Below are 14,257 nucleotides of genomic sequence, written 5' to 3'. Positions count from 1 at the left end.
GTCACCAGCCAAGCCGAAACTCCACCCATGCAAGGTCCTGTGTAGATTGTATTTTCAGCCAGCAATTATGAAGGACACTGATAAAGAAAATCACACTTTTACAGTGTTAATTTCATCAATTATTGTACAGTATGATACAACAACAACAACAAAAACTTCATGTTGACTGCACTGAGCCTTTAATGGAATGTCCAGATCATAGGAAAGAGTAAACAAGAAAATCTCACTCCTGTTCTTACATCATTGCACTCTTTCCATCACCAACAAACATCGCATCAACACATGAAGTGTTAACAACACTGATACGAGTTCCTAATGAGGTGTATCCTTGAAGCCAAGGGTTGAACTGAAGCTGTTCAGCCTGGTCTCATAGACTTAACAAAGTAAATGTAAAATCTAACCCCATCCTTCACCCTTTAACCCTTTAACCTAACTCCTAAACCTAACCGTAACCTTAACCCTAATGTACTGGAATGTAGGGCCCTGTGCCGGGCTAAATTGGATGACGTGGTGGACGTTTGAGGGGTAGAACAGAGAGAAGGTATCAGACCTCATGGTTCCAGGTAGAAGCTACCCTAAGTCAAAGATCTAGGATCAGCTTTTCCTCACCAAATCCTAACCTGAAATTGACCTTAGATCCGTCTGTAGGGGCACCAACCCATATATCCACACCAAAACTGGGTCAAGCTAGAGTAAAGCTCCCTGGTCAGGCCTGGTGTAGAGAGAGGGGTGTGGGTGCTGAGTATTTGCGAGGAGGGCATGGAGCAAGGAGACAGCAGCTGCTCCATCTGAGACCAACCTGCAGTAAGCTGCCAGGGCTTGATCCTATGGAGTCTAAGTCTAACCTAACAGACCCCATACAGTACTCATGTCTATTTTGTGCTCTGGTCAATGACTCTGTCTAATGGACGTGTCTAACAGTACGTGCATGTTCACGTTCAAAGATGAATTCCAGCCCCACACCTCTCAATGTATTCCAAGGTCGCAGAGGAGAGAAATGCATGTTATTTCATTGAAGCATAGTGTCTAGCCGTAGGTCTAAGCTGGCACTGGAGCAGGTGTTTTGAACACAGAGAGAAAGAGACAGAGTGTTTATTTACCCAGGAGGAATAGAGCTGGCCTCTTTAACATAGTCCTATGGCTCCCAGAGGTCTTCATTTAGAGGACATCCTGTTTCAGGACATTCACTCATCACTATGTCATTACAACACTGGGCCTCTCCATGGCAACCACAGTACCAAGTACAACAGTACCTAGGCTAGACACTGCTGTGCCAATGTAGATAATAAACTATTTGTTTCAAGAGTAACAATTGGCCCAGCGTCGTCTGGGTTAGGGGAGGGTTTGTTTCGGGGGTACGCAGTGGCTGTACAGTAACATGCTATAAATGACGTCAGAGCTCAGGTTGTGTGCTTCACAGCGCTGTATGTGTTTTGACTGACAGCCGTTCTGAACTTCAGCACCACATGCGACAAGAAGCTGCCCCCATCCCTCCCGCTAATTGAGCAACTTTTGCTAATTTGTTGTTGTCTGAGTGAGGGAAAAGCTGTACATTAAGATGACAGGATGTATTCTGAAAGATGAGACTTTGAGGATTATAATAAAAAACGCTTTGATGTCAAACAAGCTGGCCAAATGTGCACTTCACATTTCCATATCATAAAACTTATGTCATATACAGTGTCAACGTGTTTGATATACAGTTACATAATGACATGGTGTCATTGGGCGGTTTAAGCGGTTTAAGGCACTGCATCTCAGTGCTAGAGGTGTCACTACAGACCCTGGTTCGATTCCAGGCTGGCCGTGATTGGGAGTCATGGGGTAGGCCATCATTAAGAATTAGTTCTTAACTGACTTGCCTCGTTAAATACATTTAAAAAAATACCCTGGGTTGTTCTGAACAGAATGAGCCTATGTTTGTCTATTGTGAAGAAAATGTGACGCGCAACAGACATCTGAGTTCACACATGACTCCTTTCTATTCGCACCAAAACTGAATTGCCCCGTGAAACCCTAACACTCTACGATCATATTTAATAACTTAGCTAGTCATGTCGGCAATAGAACAAGCTTTCAAACGATGCCCACCTGACCTAGATTGAGATTTATAATGGTGTGATTTATAACAATGCACAGTAATTGTGTGATAGGGTTGTGTTCCAAACAAAACAACTACAAGTGTGCTTGCTCTAGTTCCTCAACGGCAGAGCTAAGAGAGCTAAAAAAAAGCACCTTATAGTTGAAGATTTCTTTGTGTCATAAAAGTGCATTGAAATTACTTAGGAACTGTGCACACTTTAGAGAGGTGTGTGTCCACTTGGAGACACCAGTTAGTCCTCTCCCTCAAACCCTTCTCATTTGTATTGTCTTATGTTGCACCTACAACACATTTTCTTATCATGTTACTGAATGTTTCAGAATATTTCCAGATTTTGTTATCAACAAATGTGGCAAAAAGTACAGTAAATGTAAAATGCACATATAATCAACAGTGTAATGTCTTGTGTCAGGTGAACTGTTGCATCCTTGGTCTAATAATTTTCCCATAATCTCCAAACTGTTCCCTCTCAAATGCTACCATGCTTAATTGTTACCAGACTAACTGACTGACTGGTTGGCTGACTAACTGTTTGACTGTTTGACTGATTGACTAGTTAGCTGACTGACTAACTGTTTGACTATCAGACAGACTGACTGACTGATTGGTTGGTCGGTTGACTGACTAACTAACTTTTTGACTAACAAACTGACTGACTGACTGACTGGCTGAGTGACTGGTTGAGTGACTGACTGACTGGCTGGCTGGTTAACTGTTTGACTAACAGACTGACTGACTGGTGGAGTGACTGACTGGTTGGCTGACTGACTAACTGACTGGTTGAGTGACTGACTGACTGGTTGCTAACTGACTAACTGTTTGACTAACAGACTGACTGACTGACTGGCTGAGTGACTGACTAGCTGACTGGCTGGCTGGCTGACAGAGTACACACATTGGGTGTTTCTTAAAATGTTCCGAGCACACAAATTGGAGCACGGGAAGGTCAGAGTATGAGTCCAAATCAAAGTTTGCGAAACAGAGCACGGAGGGCACTATTCAAAAGTGTTCTCCGTTTGTACATTTGATGCAAGCTTCAATGGAAAGTATGCAAAGAAATATGACGCAACCACATCAAAAATGAGGCAACAATTCTTGAAATCAATGGCGGCCATTATCTGAGCTGAAGCGAGAGAAATGACACCCTGATTTCGAAATGAAATGTTGTTTATTCACATCTCATATGTTGCTTGACTACAATATTTTATCTTGATACGTTAATAAATACATACAGTACTGTGTTAATTTTGGCATGTTTATTTTGGCTAATTGGCTAGCTAACAAATAGCAAATTGACACCTATCTTGCATAATATTAATTTTAAGTCATTTTTGCCTGTTAAACTATCTGGTGATCTACATTATTACGATTCACATATAACTAACTAGCTGATAGTTATGAAGTAAAATGGTTGCTTTGTGTTTATCTTGTTTTGTATCTATTGCCATTGTCCTGGCTGGAAGAAGGTTCAGTGAATGGGGAGGTGAAGTGTGAGGTAATACAGTAGGGGGAGTGCGAGTGCTTCTCAAATGTAATGTTTAATGCGTTCTCCACACTCATGTCCTCACAAGAACGTACTCAAGTGAATGTCGTCGGAGAACGCACTCGGAGCATGAGAGTGTGGAGCACGGTAGTATGCATATTGAGAAACACCCATTGTGTAAACAGAGACCTGTTACACAGGGACATAGACCCTGGTCACAGCTGAGCCTGCATGTTTAGTCTACTTATAGACATGACTACTGATACCATCACTGAACGCATGACCCCACCAGCAGCGGCTATGCTGTACAGTACTGCCTTTCTCCACTATGCCCTAGTCATGGCTGAATCCCAATTCACCCCCTTCACCTTCCCCTTGCCCCTCCATTTGTGTGTTCATGTGCGCCTCTGTTCATGTGAGCCTCCGCCAAAACGGAGGGAGTGAAAATTATGGAGGGTGTAGGGGCTAATTAAACCCTTTGATAGCTAGCCACTTTGACCGAGCAAGCTACGCTGCAGGCTTCAGAGCGAAGTGGTATGCCAAAATGCACGCATCATTTTGGAGTTTGCACAAAAATAACGGAGCTGCGTACCGAATTCTTATATTGGTTTGTGTCTGATTTTGAGGCTTGAAACATGAAATACGTCCCAAATGAAATGCTTAACTGTTACTGAGGTTTTCAGTGCATTTGGAAAGTATTCAGACCCCTTAACTTTTTACACATTTTGTTATGTTACAGCCTTATTCTAAAATGTAGTACATTTTTCCCCCTCATCAATCTACACACAATACACCATAATGACAAAGAGAAAACAGATTTCAGATTTTTTTGCTAAATGTATTCAGACCCTTTGCTATGAGACTTGAAATTGAGCTCAGGTGCATCGTGTTTCCATTGATCATCCTTGAGATGTTTCTACAACTTGATTGCAGTCAACCTGCGCTAAATTCAATTGATTGGACATTTTTTTATTTAACCTTTATTTAACTAGGCAAGTCAGTTAAGAACAAATTCTTAATTACAATGACGGCCTACCCTGGCCAAACCTTTCCCTAACTTGGACGATGGTGGGCCAATTGTTCACCCCTTATGGGACTCCCGATCACAGCTGGTTGTGATACAGCCCCGGGATCGAACCAGGATCTGTAGTAACGCCTCTAGCACCGAGATGCAGTCCCTTAGAATGCTGCGCCACTCGGGAGACATGATTTGGAAAGTCACACCCTGTCTATATAAGGTCCCACAGTGACAATGCATGTCAGAGCAAAAACCAAGCCATAAGGTCAAAGGAATTGTCCGTAGAGCTCTGTGACACAAGATTGTGTCGAGACAGATCTGGGGAAGGGTACCAAACAATATGTCTGTAGCATTGAAGGTTTCTAAGAACACAGTGGCCTCCATCATTCTTAAATGGAAGAAGTTTGGAACCACCAAGACACTTCCTAGAGCTGTCTGCCCGGCTAAACTATGCAATCGGGGGAGAAGGGCCTTGGTCAGGGAGGTGACCAAGAACCCGATGGTCACTCTGAAAGAGCTCCAGAGTTCCTCTGTGGAGATGGGAGAACCTTACAAAAGTACAACCATCTTTGAAGCACACCACCAATCAGGCCTTTATGATAGAGTGGCCAGACGTAGGCCACTCCTCAGTAAAAGGCACATGATAGCCTGCTTGGAGTTTGGCACCTAAACAAGATTCTCTGGTCTGGTGAAACCAAGATTAAACTCTTTGGCCTGAATGCCAAGCATCACGTCTGGAGGAAACTTTGCACCATTCCTACGGTGAAGCATGGTGGTGGCAGCATCATGCTGTGTGGATGTTTCTCAGCTGCAGACACTGGGAGACTAGTCAGGATCGAGGCAAAGATGAACAGAGCAAAGTACAGAGAGATCCTTGATGAAAACCTGCTCCAGCGCACTCAGGACCTCAGACTGGGGTGAAGGTTCACCTTCCAATAGGACAACGACCCTAAGCACACAGCCAAGACAACGCAGGGGTGGCTTCGGGACAATTCTCTGAATGTCCTTGAGTGGCACAGCCAGAGGCCGGACAGTTCTGGAGAGACCTGAAAATAGCTGTGCCGCAACGTTCCCTATCCAACCTGACAGAGTTTGAGAGGATCTGCAGAGAAGAATGGGAGAAACTCCCCAAATACAGCTGTGCCAAGCTTGTATCCCCATACCCAAGAAGTCGAGGCTGTAATCCCTGCCAAATGTGCTTCATCAAAGTACTGAGTAAAGGGTCTGAAAACGTATGTAAATGTGATAGTTAAATTTAGTCATTTTTATCAAATTTCACAAATGTCTAAAAACCAATTTTTGCTTTGTCATTATGGGGTATTGTGTGTAGATTAATGAGGGGGGAAAACTATTTCACTAAATTTAAAATAGGGCTGTAACATAACAAAATGTGGAAAAAGTCAAGTGGTCTGAATACTTTCCGAATGCACTGTATTTCTTGTCGAAAGCCAGGTGAAATTTCCTCATTTGAATTTCATGCTTGTTTTATTATTTAATAATGTGGAACAAGAATTGCATCATTCAAGTCACAAGTGTGTTCCAAAGTTGATGGTTTTATTTGATCCCCTCACCACTCTTTAAGTCACCCTCAGAGTTGTGTTAGCAACACAGAACAATGGAGGGCCCTCCGAGCGAGTTGCTAGGGGAGAAAGGGTTGGTTTGGCATTCACAGCATGTCATCAACAGAGAAAAGGGGGTAAACAAACACATAATTAGTCACTCTATACAGATGTAGGATCTTAATTTGATCACTCTTTTGATGCTGAGAACGTGTTGTGTATTCAAGGTTTAAAACGGGTTCTAAAGTTTGTCATTTCCACTTTAAAATGTCAGACTTGATTTGCCCTAACGAAAAAGGTATCAACCCCTAAACGTTTTTCCATTAATTATAATCCACATAATAATTCACATTTCTTGTTGCTGCAGGATTATTTTGCTGCTCTAGCAAACTGTCTTAAATCAATATCCTACTGTACATCTTTACAGGCTCCCCATATCAGCCATGTATTACTTTAACCTAGGCAGACAGATGAGAGGGTGGGTGGGTCAGATGGACTGAATCAGAGCGCTGGAGTCAGATTAAGACAGACCATAAGGGGCAAATAGAGAGAGTGAGAGTAACAGAAAGAAAAAAAGATAACATATGGAGACAGCGAGAGACAGGGCAAGGGGGGAGAGAGAGAGGGAGAGGAGGGAGAGAGACAGGGAGAGGAGGGAGAGAGAGAGGGAGAGGAGGGAGAGAGACAGGGAGAGGAGGGAGAGAGAGGGGGAGAGTAGGGAGAGAGAGAGGGAGAGGAGGGAGAGAGACAGGGAGAGGAGAGAGAGAGGGAGAGGAGGGAGGTGGTTCCAACAGTAACAGAGCTCAAGCCCCTCTTGTGCTCGCTCAACCAAGCCTGCTGAGGAAGGCACTGCACCGAGGACAGGCAAGGTCATCTGTGTGCATGCATGTGTGTGTGCCTGTGTGTTTGTGTGGACATGTTTAACTATACTTGTGGGGAACAGAAGTCCACACAAGAATAGTAAACAAACAAAAATTTGACCAACTGGTGTCATTATATTAGTCTTCACAAGGCCAAATGCTATTTATAGGGCATTTAGGGTTAAGGTAGAATTAGTGTTAGGATTAGAATTAGGGTTAGGATTAGAATTAGGGTTAGGATTAGAATTAGGGTTAGGAATTCGGGTTAGGTTTTGGGGTTAAAGTTAGAGCTTGTATTTGTATTTATTAAGGATCCCGATCGGCTTACTCTTCCTGGGGCCATCAACATTAAGGCAGTTATATACAATTAAAAAGATGACATGATATTACATTTCATAACACTTTACCCAATACATTTAGTGTGTTCCCTCAGGCCACTACTCCACTATTACATGTTTACAATACAACATCCATATGTACATGTGTGTAGAGTGCGTGTCTTATCATGTGTATGTGTGTCTGTGCCTGTGTGTGTCTCTTTACAGTCCCTGCTGTTCCATAAGGTGTTTCTTATCTGTTTTTTAATCTCATTATACTGCTTGCATCAGTCACCTGATGTGGAATAGAGTTCTATGTAGTAATGGCTCTAGGTAGTACTGTGTGCCTCCCATAGTCTGTTCTGACTTGGGGACTGTGAAGAGACGTTTGGTCATGGCATGTCTTATGGGTATGCATGGGTGTCTGAGCTGTATGCTAGTAGTTTGTCAACACTTCTTACAAAAACAAGTAGTGATGAAGTCAATCTCTCCTCCACTTTGAGCCATGAGAGATGTACATGCATGTTAGTAATGTTAGCTCTCTGTGTACATGAAACGGCCAGCCGTGCTCCACTGTTCTGAGATAATTGTAATTTTCAGGGGTCCCACTTTGTGGCACCTGACCACATGACTGAACAGTAGTCCAGGTGCGACAGAACTAGAGCCTGTAGGACCTGCCTTGTTGATGGTGTTGTTAAGACGGCAGAGCAGTGCTTTATCATGGACAGACCTCTCCCCATCTTAGCTACTGTTGATCCAACATGTTTTGACCATGGACAGACCTCTCCCCATCTTATCTACTGTTGATCCAACATGTTTTGATCATGGACAGACCTCTCCCCATCTTAGCTACTGTTGATCCAACATGTTTTGACCATGACAGTTTAAAATCCAGGGTTACTCCAAGCAGTTTAGTCACCTCAACTTGCTCAATTTCCACATGATGTATTACAAGATTTAGTTGAGGTTTAGGGTTTAGTGAATGATTTTTCCCAAATACAATGATTTTTAGTTTTTGAAATATTTAGGACTAACTTATTCCTTGCCACCCATTCTGAAACTTATTTTATTTAATTTTTATTTCACCTTTATTTAACCAGGTAGGCTAGTTGAGAACAAGTTCTCATTTACAACTGCGACCTGGCCAAGATAAAGTAAAGCAGTTCGACACATACAACAACACATGGAGTAAAACAAACATAGTCAATAACACAGTAGAAAAATAAGTATATATACAATGTGAGCAAATGAGGTGACAAACTAACTGCAGCTCTTTGTTAAGTGTTGCAGTGATTTCACCCACTGTAGTAGCTGACGTGTATAGTGTTGAGTCACCTGCATACATAGACACACTGGCTTTACTCAACGCGAGTGGTATGTCATTAGTAAAGATTAGGGTTAGAGTTAGGTTTATGGTTAGGGTTCAGGGAAAATAGGATTTTGAATGGTAAATTGCGTGTCCCCACAAGGATAGTTAAACAATACTGTATATTAGGGTTAGGAATGTGAGGGGGAGGGGAGGGCTCAGCTCTATCCCCGGGGGACTGACAAAAGGACTTCTCCCGTCAGCTACTGAGATCGCCATGACAATGTCATGAAAATTCCGCCACACAGATCATGTTCAAAATCGTGAGGAGACAACAATCTACTACCACTGGTTCCATTTGCTCTCCAATATGATGTATAAATGAGTCTCAGGAAGGTGTATTAGCAACACTATCTATTGACACCCACAGCAACCCACAGCTACACTCTAAGACAGGTGACCAGAATGGATCCATTTACTGAAATACAGGCATTAACCAGTCTGAGCCAATACTGATGTAGGACTAAGACAGCCCCGGGTTTAGGTTCCCCTAAGGAGGAAATAGAACAGCAGTCTGATAGTTAAGAACATGATAACAACGCTGGCAGCAGATCAAGACAGGGGTGTGTATAGGCGTGTTTGCTGCAGGTAGAACTCAACTGAACACACAGTAACATATTGCTGGCCCAGAAAACCAAGAATTCAATGGTAGACAATCGCCTTATCAAATCATGCTGGTCTAATTCTCATTGAATACAAAATATGTCTCAAATGCAATACATGGCATATTCTGAAAGAAAGCATAGCAGTAATCTCATACCAGTATAAACCAATCACAAAGTACACAACCCCTTCCATTCCTAATCCCAACACACAACGTCTCCATTCCCGGCCCTCGTCTTTGACTAAATGCCATGTCGATGAGTGTGTCTATGTGAATGACTATGTGTGACTGGGGTTGTGTGTGTGCACGTGTGTGTGTGTGTGTGTGTGTGTGTGTGTGTGTGTGTGTGTGTGTGTGTGTGTGTATGCACATGTGTGCAAGCAAAGCTAGCATTAATGTTTAGAGACAGGGCTGTCCTCACCAACCCACTACACTGAAGAATATATGGAGAGATAGGGCTGGCCTCACCAACCCACTACACTGAAGAATATATGGAGAGATAGGGCTGGCCTCACCAACCCACTACACTGAAGAATATATGGAGAGATAGGGCTGGCCTCACCAATCCACTACACTGAGGGATATATGGGGAGATAGGGCTGGCCTCACCAACCCACTACACTGAAGAATATATGGGGAGATAGGGCTGGCCTCACCAACCCACTACACTGAGGGATATATGGGGAGATAGGGCTGGCCTCACCAACCCACTACACTGAGGGATATATGTGGCGATAGGGCTGGCCTCACCAACCCACTACACTGAGGGATATATGTGGCGATAGGGCTGGCCTCACCAACCCACTACACTGAGGGATATATGTGGCGATAGGGCTGGCCTCACCAACCCACTACACTGAGGGATATATGTGGCGATAGGGCTGGCCTCACCAACCCACTACACTGAGGGATATTTGGGGAGATAGGGCTGGCCTCACCAACCCACTATACTGAGGGATATATGGGGAGATAGGGCTGGCTGGTAGAAAAGCGGAGCTTTGGCCAGCCCTATTTCCTATATAGTGCACTACTTTTGACCAGGGCCCACATAGAGCTCTGCTTAAAAGTAGTACACTTTGTAGGGAATTGGGTGCCATTTCGGACGCACACAATGGGTTTGCAGTGTTTTCTTTAAAGGTCTTGGAGTTGAACCGTGCCCAATGAACAAACAGCAGAGTGGTCCTTATCTGAGCCCAGTGATACGCCGGCTGCTTAGCACCCTGCCATCTCTAAGGAGACCGGTCAAAGGGCAGGGTACTGGGTAAGGTGATGGACACTGCACTGGCTGGGGTGATTTTCTTTCTGCTGGAGTTGAGTAAGTTTATGATGGGGTCATCCATGTGGTGTGATATCTAAAGGCTCAAACATACCACTAATGGGTTGTTTATCTAACCCATGTCAAGGACAGGACAGTTTATTGAACATGAACAGAAACTCAGTGCTCTGCTAAATGGGGTCTGTGTCAAAGGGAGGCAGTAGTAGACAGTAGCAGCCAGGTTACTGGGACACCACTATCTGTGACCATGATACACTTCACTGCATTTAAACTGTCATTTCCTCTGCTGGAGTCATAAGGAGTAAGCAACATAATGTGCTGAAGTAATTTCTTTCCCAACAATTTTCATTTCCAAACAGAATAAAATTAGACCTGTCATTTGCATGAGATATTTACTTTGCTTGCTTCATTTGATGAGGGGCCAGGATTTGGGTCAGACCATTATAGTTAGTCAAGATATGCCGTTGCCTCTCCTTACGACCAATTGTCATGTGCAGTCAGCTGCTGGTGCATAGAAGCACTGGGAAAGAAAACATTACATCGAACGTTACATAAACTCCTCCACTGGACTTGAGTTGCCAGCAGGTCCAGTGTCAGACTGATAACAACGCTCACACTACAAGAGGTGAGAGAGAGGGAGGGAGAGGTCATGGGCAAACAGGTCCTACTTATGATGCGTCCACGTCGGTGCAGATGTGGTGTGGTTAGTGACACTGAGGGTACATGGGGTAACAACACACCTACACACACACATACACACACACACACACACACACACACACACACACAGCCTTTCTTTCACCCTTTCTCCCCCTGTATTTACCCCTTTCTTTCACCCTTTCTCCCCCTGTATTTACCCCTTTCTTTCACTCTCTCTCTCTCTGTTGCTCCAATAAGCACTTAACAACAACTTAAGCCACAGTACACCTCAGCTCTGTTCCAAATTCTTGGCTGCTGCCATGCCGAGCTTACTTCCAAATCAGTCAGCAGGATCCGACACAAAGCACCGTTAAAAAACACTCAGTCCAAAATGTACTTTACATTTCAGAGTGGGAAAACCAATCTATCCAAGCTGTTTTATCCACTGGACATCTGGAGGACTAGCTGAAGAGGAAGGAATTATATCTGTGTAGCACAGGCAGTCTCTATGCACTATATTCTCCAGAAAGAGCAGTACAATAGCCACAGAAGGCCAAATATCAAAACCATAATACACTATTGCCCACATCCACACAAGTCACTTACTGTAAAGTAGGTTTATATGATCTGTTTACAACGTTCACTGTTTACTACTTCCTCTGTCTTTACGGATTATATCCCCTCTCCCAGATACACAGCTGGAAGAGAGAGGCGGACAAGACAAGTGCACATACCTCCTCCCCTGCCCAGTTGAGAGACGTGCAGGAACGTGTCCCTCCCTTCCCCTAACCAGATGCTGTCCCCACTGTGCCAAGCTGCTCAGGCCTGGAAACAGTGGCACAGGAGGGTCAGGGCAGACAATGTCCCCATATCTATGTACCAAGATCACCAGTCTGTGCCCATGCGGATTGGGTTGGCAGGACTCCTGGCTAGCAGCTGCCAGCCAAACTTCATCAGCCGTCTGATTGATGAGGATGGAGTAGCATATTTAACACGGATAAGAACGCTTTACGGTAAAGCTTAGCATTTGACTGGTAATGATGGGGCAAGTTGTGCAAAGCGAAGGAAGTGAGGAGGGAACATAGTTTGCTGTCCTTGCATGAAGGGCAGCATTCAGTGAAGGTCATCTTCATACTGTGGAGCGTGTGAATGATGGTCACTGGTCACACATTTAAAGCAAGCTCACCTCATTCTTTCTTGCTTGTTCAATGCCTTAAAACACAGCCGACAGGGGTAAAACAATAGCAGACACACAACAATGAGCTTTTCTGCCCTCCGTATTACAGCAGGGACAGCATGTGCATGAAAACAAACAGGGGGCTTAGGACAGAACAAGGTTCCACCTCGATCGCAGCGTGACTTCTGTCTGTTTCTGAAGTAAATACTACCATAAGGACAAACATTGGGAGATGGACGTTGAGAGCACTTCTCCCTGCTAGATCAGCTGTGTGGGTCCTGTTACATTTTCCAGCATGACATTGGAATCCTGTACTCCCCCGGTGTGGCTGCCAAGTCAGCCTACATGTTTGTTGGGTTGGGAGTTAGGCATGCAGTGGAAAGCAGAGCGGTACAGTAGTGTTTGACAAAATTGCACTACCCAAAAGACACTCTTCGTGGAATGAGACAGCTTCCGTTTGCTACACACTGTTACAGCTAATGTTGCAACCTGAGGGAGTTGTGATAGTTTAGGTTGCCCCTACTCACTGGTTCACTAACCGTAACGGTTGGAGTTGACAAACTGTTCCTGGGCCAGCCTAATTTCACACTTCAACACGCTAACAGTGTGTGTGCCTCTCAAACACACATAAACTACAATTTTGTCACCTAATTCATTCTATTTATTCTGAACAGCATTCATTTGCCAAGTAGGTGTCAAGATTATTTTAACTGCAACAGTTTCCGTTTAAATACACTACCGTTCAACAGTTTGGGGTCACATAGAAATGTCCTTGTTTTTGAAAGAAAAGCTAATTTTTTGTCCATTAAAATAACATCAAATTGATCCAAAATTCAGTATAGACATTGTTAATGTTGTAAATGACTATTGTAGCTGGAAAGGGAAGATTTTTAATGGAATATCTACATAGGTGTACAGAGGCCCATTATCAGCAACCATCACTCCTGTGTTCTAATGGCACGTTGTGTTAGCTAATCCTGTCACGTCCTTACCTTAGTTCCTTTTTTATGTCTCTATTTTAGTTTGGTCAGGGCGTGAGTTAGGGTGGGCATTCTATGTTTGTTCTGTGTGTTATAGTTCTATGTGTTTGGCCTGGTATGGTTCCCAATCAGAGGCAGCTATCAATCGTTGTCTTTGATTGAGAACCATACTTAGGCAGCCTGTTTTCCCACTATGGGTTGTGGGTAGTTGTTTTCTGTGTCTGTGTTTTCCCCATACAGAACTGTTTAGATTTTCGTTGTTTCACGTTTGTTATTTTGTGTTCAGTTGTAATAAATTTAACATGGACACGTACCACGCTGCATTTTGGTCCGATCTTGACTACTCTTCCTCAGACGAAGAGGACAATCGTTACAAATCCAAGTTTATCATTTTAAAAGGCTAATTGATAATTAGAAAGCCCTTTTGCAATTATGTTAGCACAGCTGAAAACTGTTCTGATTAAAGAAGCAATAAAACTGGCCTTCTTTAGACTAATTGAGTATCTGGAGCATCAGCATTTGCTGATCAGCACTACAAACAAAGACCTTTTTCTGAAACTTGTCAGTCTACTTGTCAGTTGAGGATGCCTGGTCTTTCTTTAAAAGTAACTTCCTCACCATTTTAGATAAGCATGCTCCGTTCAAAAAATGCATAACTAAGAACAGATATAGTCCCTGGTTCACTCCAGACCTGACTGCCCTCGACCAGCACAAAAACATCCTGTGGCGGACTGCAATAACATTGAATAGTCCCCGCGATATGCAACTGTTCAGGGAACTCAGGAACCAATACACACAGTCAGTCAGAAAAGCTAAAGCCAACTTCTTCAGGCAGAAGTTTGCATCCTGTAGCTCCAACTCCAAAAAGTTCTGGGCC

At 43.7% G+C, this 14,257-nt stretch overlaps 1 protein-coding gene across 2 annotated transcripts in view; it reads right to left on the bottom strand.

Moving 5' to 3' along the window:
- LOC110521393 (peroxisome proliferator-activated receptor alpha) overlaps nt 1-14,257 on the bottom strand; it is a 66,275-nt gene that overhangs the window by 36,922 nt on the left and 15,096 nt on the right. The window lies entirely within an intron of this gene.

This window comes from Oncorhynchus mykiss, chromosome 30 (assembly GCF_013265735.2).
Source record: "Oncorhynchus mykiss isolate Arlee chromosome 30, USDA_OmykA_1.1, whole genome shotgun sequence".
Lineage (NCBI taxonomy): Eukaryota > Metazoa > Chordata > Actinopteri > Salmoniformes > Salmonidae > Oncorhynchus > Oncorhynchus mykiss.
The sequence above is the reverse complement of the archived record's forward strand: the minus strand, read 5'-3'. Positions and strand labels throughout refer to the sequence as shown.